Source organism: Amborella trichopoda, chromosome 2 (genome assembly GCF_054954075.1).
Source record: "Amborella trichopoda isolate Santa Cruz 75 chromosome 2, AtrichopodaSantaCruz75HAP2 v2.0, whole genome shotgun sequence".
NCBI lineage: Eukaryota > Viridiplantae > Streptophyta > Magnoliopsida > Amborellales > Amborellaceae > Amborella > Amborella trichopoda.
In genome coordinates this window covers 45,940,328-45,950,450 of record NC_142337.1, presented here as the reverse complement: position 1 = coordinate 45,950,450, position 10,123 = coordinate 45,940,328, and positions in this window count along the sequence as shown.

Below are 10,123 nucleotides of genomic sequence, written 5' to 3'. Positions count from 1 at the left end.
GCTCGCTAGAGGCCCTGACAACACCCATCACCGTCTGCGAGATTCTTCCGTTTTTCGGTGTGTATCGTCGTTCTCCCTCCATCCCACACCTATCGCCATGCAACCTAAGAAAAAAAAACATCGATGTGCACCTCATTAGCAGACAGCGCCATCCACAAAGGATGTGTCACCTCCTCGCGTTGTTAACAGCGATGCTTATTGACGCCCCGACTTGCCCCCTCTTTGTCGCCTCACCCTCTTCTCTTTACCCTTTTCCCTTCTCACTTGACTAAGGGTGGGGCTTAGATTAGCACCACCATGTTGACCTCGGTTTTGAGTTGTATTGCGGCCGTGCTGGTCTTTGAACCATGCTCTTCTTTCTATCGCTCTGAGTCAGCAACTTTTAGATGTCATGCTAATCTCACCCTTCTGTCAAGTTCTTTTCTTCTCTCTACCATTCGTCCAACCTTGCACTTCATTGCCTTCTCCCATGAACGTGCATTGCCCTAAAAAAAGGGTGGGTCTTTTCGACCCACTTGTCTTACAAATTAACCATGGAAGTATTGTGCAGAAAACACAGGAGGATTACATGTCAAGGGAGGCGATTCCGACCCAGCTCAAGCAGCTGGGGGGCTTTCTTCGGGATCTAAAAGGGCACCCTCGCGAGCCAGCTCAAGTAAGTCCCGAACCCACCTAAAATTCCTCTCTCATTCGTTGATATACCTACCCTTGCCCTCGAGCTAGATTCCGAGACGGCGATCTCAAATCCCGGGTCCACAGAGACCCGAGAAACGTGCCACTAGATCACTTGGATCTGGAGGGCGAGATCGAGACACCTAACCAGCTTGACGACTCCACTGGGGACTTACTACCTCTTAATCGATTCTCTCTTGTTTGATTAGTTTCCTTCTTTACTTTCTGCACTCATTTCTATGGCACCTGGGTTGTTTACCCCATTCATCCTTGTCACGAATTTCCTTATCCCTACACTCATGGCCATGCCAAGGAGGCTAGTCGCTCAAGCTTTCTTCCCTACTCTTCTTCTGAGTCAAGACTCACGGTCCGGCTCCTAGGTTCTCAACAAGGTCGGTGTGAGATGGGATATAAAGGTCCTTGCCTCTCCTCTTTCTCACCCTGGTGGACTTGCAAGAGCGTCACTTCTGCTGCCTCGCACCCTGCTAGTCGAAAATCTACTATTCATACTCCTGCGGTGTGCTGGAAGGCTGCCTCTCTATCCCGGTGAAAGGCAAACAAACTGTCGTCACTCCAGAGGTTCGCCGTGAGGCAACCCCTTGTGCCCCTTCACTATTCCGAGCCTCCACAGCTGGAGGGTCGATACACAGAGGTGGAGGTCCTAAGGTCTTCACCCCTTGCACACACTCAAAGGCTCATAGTCTACCCACTCGAGCCACACCTCAAGGCGACCCTCATGTTGCCTTGAGCTCGCATCCAAGACTAGGCCTTCTCCGGCGAAACCCTGCATGCACCATGCATTCACTTTCCACAGCTCGGGGCAGCGCTAGCTCTATACCACCTTCAGCACAGGAGGATCGACTGCTTCGTCTTCCCTCTCGGCACACCGCTTCACCTTGTGAGAGACAAGCTCTCGCCTCGTCCCTCAATAGCACAAGCCTGTGGGTCTTTGCCTCCATAGGTTGAACCCATTGACCAGCCCCGGGCTGACCCCAAGTCACCCGGACGGCTAACCCCAAAGTTACACATGCACCATCTTCGCAGGTCCCTCTCGAAGCCAGAGTCCGACGGAATCACTAGTCGTCCCCTCTTTCCTCTGCCCCTCTTTAGATGCCTGACAGGCACCTCCAGCCCTGATACTCAAAGGTCTTCCCTAAGAGTACCATCTTGAGCCAGCCTCGAGTCATCCAAACACCCTGGCCTCACAAAGGAATTCGAGGCCACGGCTCGATGTCGGCCATAGGCCTCCAGCCTCCAAAACAAGAACCCAAGCTGTGCTCCAACCTTGGGCCCCACTCCCTCCTTCACTCATAGACATGGCCCTCGTCTATTCAAAGAAAACGGGGCAGTCCAGGTCTCAGGATCGATTCTGGAACGAGGTCCGCAGTGCCTCAAAATCAAGCAAAAGAGGGGCTTATAGATCCTAATCGGGGAAGCCTCCAAGGCAGACGAAAGTTGCCACCCCTGACGACCGTCTACCTTGTAATCCCTTTTTTCCTCTTCAAACTCTGGAGCCTGAGTAAGTCTAGGATTACTGTCCGGTGATCACCACCCAGAAGCCACGGTCCTAAGACCGCCAAGAACCAGTCCTCACAAGATCGGCATTCAAAGCCCAAGTCTAGTCGAGGCAAGCTAAGCCCCTCCTTACTGACTTGCCACGCGTGACTCGCCAGGCTCGACAGTCTGCTGCATCACCTGACTTTGACCTCTCAGAAGAAACGGTCAGTGTCATGGTGATCAATGACCCGAACGACGCTCAGGAGGAGCGGATGAACAAGTTCGAGGAAATGATGGAAGCCATCCTCGAAAAGATGGAGCACATAGAGGGCTCCAGGGCCCCTTTTATGCCTGACTCCCCGACTAGTGAGGACACAGCTCCCAGGCAGGCTCCCCTGCCGGTCTCTCAAGACAACCCCTCTGCTCGCGGGGTCTCCCAAACTAAAATAGATGCTATGTTGGCCCATAACCTCAAAACAAGGTCCAGGGCATGCAGGAGACGCCAATCTACCAAAAGTCGTATCCTTCGTACATTGACCAGGTGTCGTTTCTCCCGAACTACCAAAAAGGGAAACTACCCCTATTCAATGGTACCACGTCTCCTCACTGGCATACGGATGACTTCTAAGAAGCCTATTGAGAGACTGTTACTGACAAATGTCTTCTCCTCCGCCAGTTCATCGAAACTCTTGAAGGACCAGTCTTCCAATGGTATGCCCGGTTGTCGCCGAACTCGATGAACACTTGGCAAGAAATGGAGCAATTATTCTACCAACTATTCTGCGAAGTCCAAAGGAATGCAGAAATCATCGAGCTCCTCACCTTGATGCACGACCCTGGTGGGCCGATTGATAAATTCATCATCCGATGGAGAGAGTTGGCGACCTTTCACTCCACTCCCATGATCGAGAAGGAAGCGGTCCAGATCTGCATACGGAACATGCTTCTTAAGAACGCCCTACATGTTGATGTGTCCAATCCACCCTTCATGTTAGAGCTCATCTCTAAGGCAGTTTGTATTGAGGGATTGTTCAAGCATGGCAACACTCATTAGCAACCTGCCAAATCAAACTCCCGCCTCAGTTGTCGAGGCAATAAAAAGCTAGTTATCAGCACGACCGTCACTGTGGCTGACACCAAAGGCTCAGCTCCTCAAACCCTGGACCTCTCTAAGGAACAGGCGTCTAAGGCAAGGGGAAAGCAGCAGGCCTACAACAGCGTCCTGCCGCCTAAAAACTCAGAGCAAAGTGACTACTTGGCCTAGCACCAGAATAAGGTTTACCCCTTCGACACGAAGTGGACACCCGCACTGCTTCGACTTTTGCTAGAACATAACATGAAATAGTTGTTGGAGGCCATTACAGCCGAGTTCGCTGGGTAGGAGGCAAATGAGAAGTACTGCGCCTATCAAAGGAGGGTTTGCCACCCCACTCACGACTGCTATAAACTCAGCGACACTATCGAAGCCCTTATCAACAAGGGTCAGATAAAGGTCGAAGAGTTGAAAAGGAGTTCGGGGCAACTAAGGTATCTCACATAATCACAATCCATGAAGATGATGGGGCATTCGCTATCCTTCGTGCATTCTTCTTTGTAATGCTCGAAGAAGGAATCACCACCCCCAAGATGACAAGGCAGCCTAAGTTCCTGCCTCCAAGGTCCGAGAACCTCTGGTGCGCATATCACAAGATACGAGGCCACAACAACAGTGAGTTCACCGGCTTCCATAAGCTCCTGACCGAAAAGATGCAGCAGTGCCAAGAAGTTCAAGGCGCACCGAGCAAGATCCTCTCTAAGCCCTCTACGAAGCGATGCTCCACTAAGGTCTCATCACTCCCAAGCTTGCCAGGCAGCCAAGACACCTTGTCCGAGGAACGGAAAAACTCTGGTGCCCATATCACCAAGTGTGTGGCCACGAAGTCAATGACTGCTTCAAGTTTCGAGGCCATAGTCACGGAGAAAATCCAACAAGATCGCATCGAATGGGTGAATCTTCTAGAACACGTCCAAGCCCTCGCTCCCGTCTAAGGAGAGGCCACGTCGCAGGCCCCTCATAAGTATGCACTGGACTCCTCAGGGCCTTCAACCTCTTAGCCCTGGGAAATCTACCATGGGCAAAGCAGGCTTAAATCCCTAAGACGTGAGGTAGTCCGCCATGATACCGCCTCTCACCAACCTTATGGGGTGGTCCAAACACTCCCTCGAGGATCCCGAAGGAGACAGTGAACACCTAGGTCGGCCCGTCGAAGGGATCATCTTCCTCAGCCACCAGTCGAGGAAGAATTCCTCAGACTCCTTCCTCTGTTGCTGACCTTGTGCGACTTCATCCTTCCCAGGCACAGCTCGCCTCATCTTATCTTCCAATCAGATAAACGGGCCTAAGTCATCAATATCTCAAGAGCTATCCCAAACAGGTGGCAACGTTGAAAGCACCCCACAACGGTGAAAGACAAGGCAAGACCTTAAATACCCTTGCAAACGTCCAACTCCGACGATGATGTAAAAAGCTACCCGGAACATTCTAACCCTTGTTCTCCTTCCCTCTCCTCCATTTCTTCTACAGGTACCACTCGGCGATGCTCAAACTTTGACTACTTAAATGGGGACTTCAGAGACATCATCCTCACCATGCCATAGCAAGAACACCTTGGAGAAATGCTGGCCCAAGCGATAGAATTCTCGACAGCCGCCGATGCCCTAGCTACCCAAACCAAAACTGAGTCATCTCTGAGCTCCTACTCCCCATGAAGCCTCCCGCGAGGTGAAGATCTTGGAAATACCAGCCTAGATGGGGCAAATGGGTCTAAGATCGGGAAGGAAGCTATAACCCACACCTCAAAATTTCAAGGTCCTCAAATTTCCTGATCCTTCACTTTCCCCTAGACCGAAACCTCACACCTCTAGATCCTTAGTACAAATTCCTAATACTGCCCCATCAATCTAGGCCACATTGGCAGAACATCAAAGTTAGCCAATGTCACAAACCAAGACTCAACCAAAACCTATTCCTAAGCCCATGAATCAGGAACATCGAAGACAAATGAAGATAAAGTAATATATGATGTAATTGGGAGAAATATTTCAACCCTTTTGAGCATCTATGATGCCCTCTTACTGTCTAGAGACTACTGTATGGCTTTGGTCCAAGCACTCTCTAACCAGGGGTGTACGAGACTGAGGTGGGACCCATCGAGGTTGACCCAGCCATTCTAAGCGACTGCCTGGCAATCTCCTTTTTCAAAGATGACCTTCAACTGGGAAGCAAATCCCACAATCGCACCCTCTTCATGAATGGTGAACTACACGCTTACCCTCTCAATTGGATCATACTAGACGGAGGGTCAGCAGTTAACCTGATCCCAAGAAGGATTCTCACCCGACTGGTGATAGGGTTTGATGACTTCACTCCTACCCACATCACTGTGCAAGGGTTCAACCAGTTAGAAGAAAGCCAACCGACATAGTGCGCCTCCACCTCAAGATCGGTGACCTCAATGATTGCACTCAGTTTCACGTAATCAACATCGATACCTCTTACAACATTCTGCTCGGTCATCCCTGGCTTCACGATCAGGGGGTGGTTCCTTCGACATTCCACCAATGTTTGAAGTAAAACTGAGATTGAAGACAGCACACGTTCTATGCTAACAAAAGACCGTTCCCCGTAGTTGAGACTCAATACACCGACGCCAAGTACTATTTCACATACTTTCCCGCACCCAAAAAGTCAAAAGATGATGATCGAAAGTCTATGAGAGAGACGAAACCTTCGTCTCATGATGATGTTGAAGATCTGGGGCGAATGATTACAAACACGTTCAAAGAAGAGGAAAAACAAGGCAAGATCCTCCCTTTGACCTCCATCCACCCAAGTAGGCCTTGCCACATCTCTAAGGTCATGATATCCTCTCCCGAAGGCAAGGTTTCTCCCTCTACTTCTAATTAGCCAAAACAAAACAACGAGTCAGAAGTAGCCCATGTGCTTGAGGAAGCCTCAGAGGTTGACCTACCAGCACCTAGGGTCACCTACATATCAAACAAGCAAAAGGTTCTGCATGTCCCCATCACCCTTCTAGAGACAGAACTGGGGCACCAACCGCCATGGAAGGTGCTCTAGGTTCCATCATCCCTGAATAAGGAGATAACCGGCAGCCAAAAGAAGGTCTTACACTTCTTCGGGGTGATCGAAGAAGTACAGGCGGACAAGAGTCAGCCCACCAGCTCTCAGGAACAAGACCTCATGGTAGTGTTGAGAAGTGAGGTGTGTAGCCTCTAAAGTCAATTCAAGGGTATGAGTGTCGCTCCAAAGCACTTAAGGGAGTTTGTCCCCGAGACCAAGACTTACAATGAGCTCAAAAGCAATGTACCTCGAATCGAAGCTAAAGCTCCCCCAGACTGGAGCATTTACAGCGAGCATGCTCATCAAATCATGAGAACCATGAATTACGAGCCCTTCCCCAATCAAACACTCAGGGGTCAGGAAGTAACTGCTCCTCCTTTCGTGGTCATTGAATCCACAACACGCTGCCACAAGATGAAGCAAGGAGTTGGCTATTCTGCTTCATCTCAAACCATGAAAGGGCAAAAGCAATGAAATGAAAGAAAAGGGAAGAAAAACATACATGTCAGTCACATGGAAGAGAATAAAGTCACTTCATTCATCAATCAAAGATTGTTACAAATATTAGCGAAAAGGAAAAAAGAGGGGATTCTGTCAATATTGTCAGCAACTTGGGTACGAAGAATTACAGATAGAAATATTCGCTCAAATCTCAAAGCTAAGCCTATAATGGTCTTGTTGTGCCCATTTGATCCCATCTTTCAAAGCTACCACTTGGAGGAGTGCAAACATTCTAACCAAAGGAGGATATTCCCCAAGCTCCAACTGAGGCAAAAATGGGTCCTTTCCCACCTCGCAAACCACGATAATCAAGCTTTATAAATCACCAATGTTACCTTCAAGAATCGCCATGTCCTCCTCATTTTCAAAACAGACGACCTCTTTAAATATCGAAGGGATTTTCGAGAGAAAAATCTCAAAATATGAGTGAACGAACTGACGCATAAGCAAGCTAGTTCTAAGGTTTCCCAAGTGTGCTACTACAGAATCTGTAACAACGAAAGGCCTGGGAGAGAACCTTAGTAGAGGTTTGATGGAGGGATATTCTGTAATAGAAGCCGACTCATCTAAACATACAACTTCCCTAGCTTGTCGAGCCATCTCAATCACTTTCGTTTTGAACAAGTCCGTGCAACGAACATTGAAGTCTAAGAGGTTGTCTATCAGCCTCTTTGCCAAAGAGGGGAACATAACAGCTCAAAGAGAGAAGCCCGACTGAAGAGTTGATAAGCAGCTCTAAGAAGATCATGTCCTTTGTCTGAAGTGACAATACGGCAGTTGAGCCTAGTGATTTGTGCAAGGAATGGCATCACGGTTCAAAAAACAACAAAGCCTCCCCGAATGCCCCAAATAAGAGGATGAATAACTTGTCCCGAAAAGGAGGTGACAACAAAAGCCGCGCTTATGATGGGTTCCCTTCGAATAGGAAACATGAGTTCCTCTCTCAAGGTTGCAAGGGGAATCACCCAGTTGCCCATAATTATCAAATCATACTCACTCTCACCTCCGGAGACAGGAGGTTGAGGACATGGATGCGATTCATTCTCAGTAATAAGAGGCTCTTCATCCTCAATAACTATGAGGTCCCTACTTGAAGAAGCTTGTCTCTCAGAAGCTTTAAAAGTCTTGACTGATCGTCGAGAAGACATGTGTAGGGGGTGCCAAATATCGTCGTCTCATAGTCAAAGGCAGGACTATCGCTGTCTACCACCAGGAGGGAATCGTCGTCTCACGATCAATCAAGGACCATCGACGTCCTGCGAACCAAAGCGTATTAGTGCCTCACTCCAGCCATCAACACGAGCCGCACGTGCATCCCTTGAAATCTGGACATGCCGCCTGACACTTATGACATGGCCTGTCACCGCGCATTCGGAGGGTGACCGATCGCCATCCCATGACCCCTCACCTCCTTGACCATTACGGTCTCCCAACCCTTTAATTTCCCACCTATGCCTTATTCTGCCCCTCTGGAATCCACTCTCGTACACCTAGAAAACCTTCTCCCACCTTCTGTTTATTATTGTACTTAGAGAAAACCACTGGAATTCCCCAGAATGCTTCCTTGAGACCCGTCAGATTGCCCTTAGCCTCAATTTTTTCCACTTCAGCAGTCTAACGAAGCTCACCGAAATTTTACCAAATTTTCGGTGAGCTCAATGCATCCCCTTCTCCTCCTCTGGCAACCAGAGAGCTGAAAGAGCCCTCTGAGCTCTCTGTGACCTCCCCTTCAACAGCAAAATGACCGGAGAAGCACTCGAACTCTGGTAGGCACCTCTGCAAATTCTGTCAAGGCCTGGGAAATCCTCTTCTTTGCTCAAAAAGCTTCTATGTTGGCTGAAAACTGTTTGCAAGCATGCTGCGAAGCTTCACACCTCCTAAGGACCTTTCTCTGCAAGTTCTGACTAGGAAGTGCTCGCCGGAAAACCCTCGCCAGGAGCTTTGACTCTCGCTCTCTCTCTCTATAAAACTCCCTTCTACTGTTTTGCCCTTCTGTAAAATAGTAATGTGGGGTTTCTCCCCCTTTTATCCTCCGCAGTACTGAAGACTACCCCTAAAAAACTTGAAATGGTGCTCCAGTGCCTAGCTCTTGATGGCGATAAGGTCAGGCCGAGGCTGCCAAGCCCGAGAAGCAGCATCGTTGTGCGCCTCGTCTAGACTTCGTCCAAGGGACTAGAGCGACACGCTTCATTCAGAAGCTTGTCGTCGTGCTTCTCGTCCAGGGGCTACCACCAAGCACTTCAACAGGAGGCTTATGCCGCGTGCCTCGTCATGGAGTTATCACCCTGCGTCTGACCAAGGGCTACTGCTGCGCACTTCACCAAGGGACTTGATGTCATCATCCAGGTCTAATGTTGCACATAGCATCATACGAAGGCCTTGGCACTCGCCTTCAAACCATCAGCCCGTAAGTTCATTCCCTACACTACAATCTCCCCCCTCGACGAGCCCAATTTCTGGTAATTACTCTATTTCCAATGGAGTCGCACCGCCATGGTCCATGCTGCAAGACCTTAAACTGCACAGCCATGGTCCGTGCTGCATGACCTTAAACCGTAAAGCCATTGTCTGCGTTGCATGACCTTAAATTGCACAACCACGATCCAAGTTGCATGATCCTAAACTGCATAGCCATAGTCCTTGTCTCACGACTCAAAACTGTATTACCATGGTCTGTGTTGTATGACCTTAAACTGCATAGTCCACACTGCATGACCTTAAATTGTATAGCCATGGTCCGCACTGCATGACCTTAAACTACACAGCCACGGTCCAAGCTACATGACCCTAAACATCATAGCCATAGTCCTTGTCTCACGACTCAAAACTGTATGACCATGGTCCAAACTATACGACTTTAAACTGCAACAGAGGTCTAGTGGCATGAAATTAAACTGCATGGTCTGTGCTGCATGGCCTTAAACTGCACAGCCGTGGTCCAAGCTGCATGACCCTAAACTGCATAGCCATAGTCCTTGTCTCACGACTCAAAACTGTATGACCATGGTCCAAACTATATGACCTTAAATTGTGGTGGAGATCTAGTTGCACGACCTTAAACTGATCTTAAACGAGGGAGATATAAGAGTCGTAAGTCACTGTTTGTCACTGTCCCTTTAATGGAGTTGAGTTGCAAGGTGGCCACACGGGAATAGAATGTGACTCCTCTTGTTTTGCTCTTTTGATTATAACTTCTTCTTGGAATGTCTGTTGAAGCTGAAACTTAACCCTTGTGGGTTTTCAACCGTACTGGATCCACTGGCGATGGTCCCACAGTAAACTGAGACACCAAAAATTTAGCTCTAGTTATAGGGTCCATTTCAGTGTGCAAGA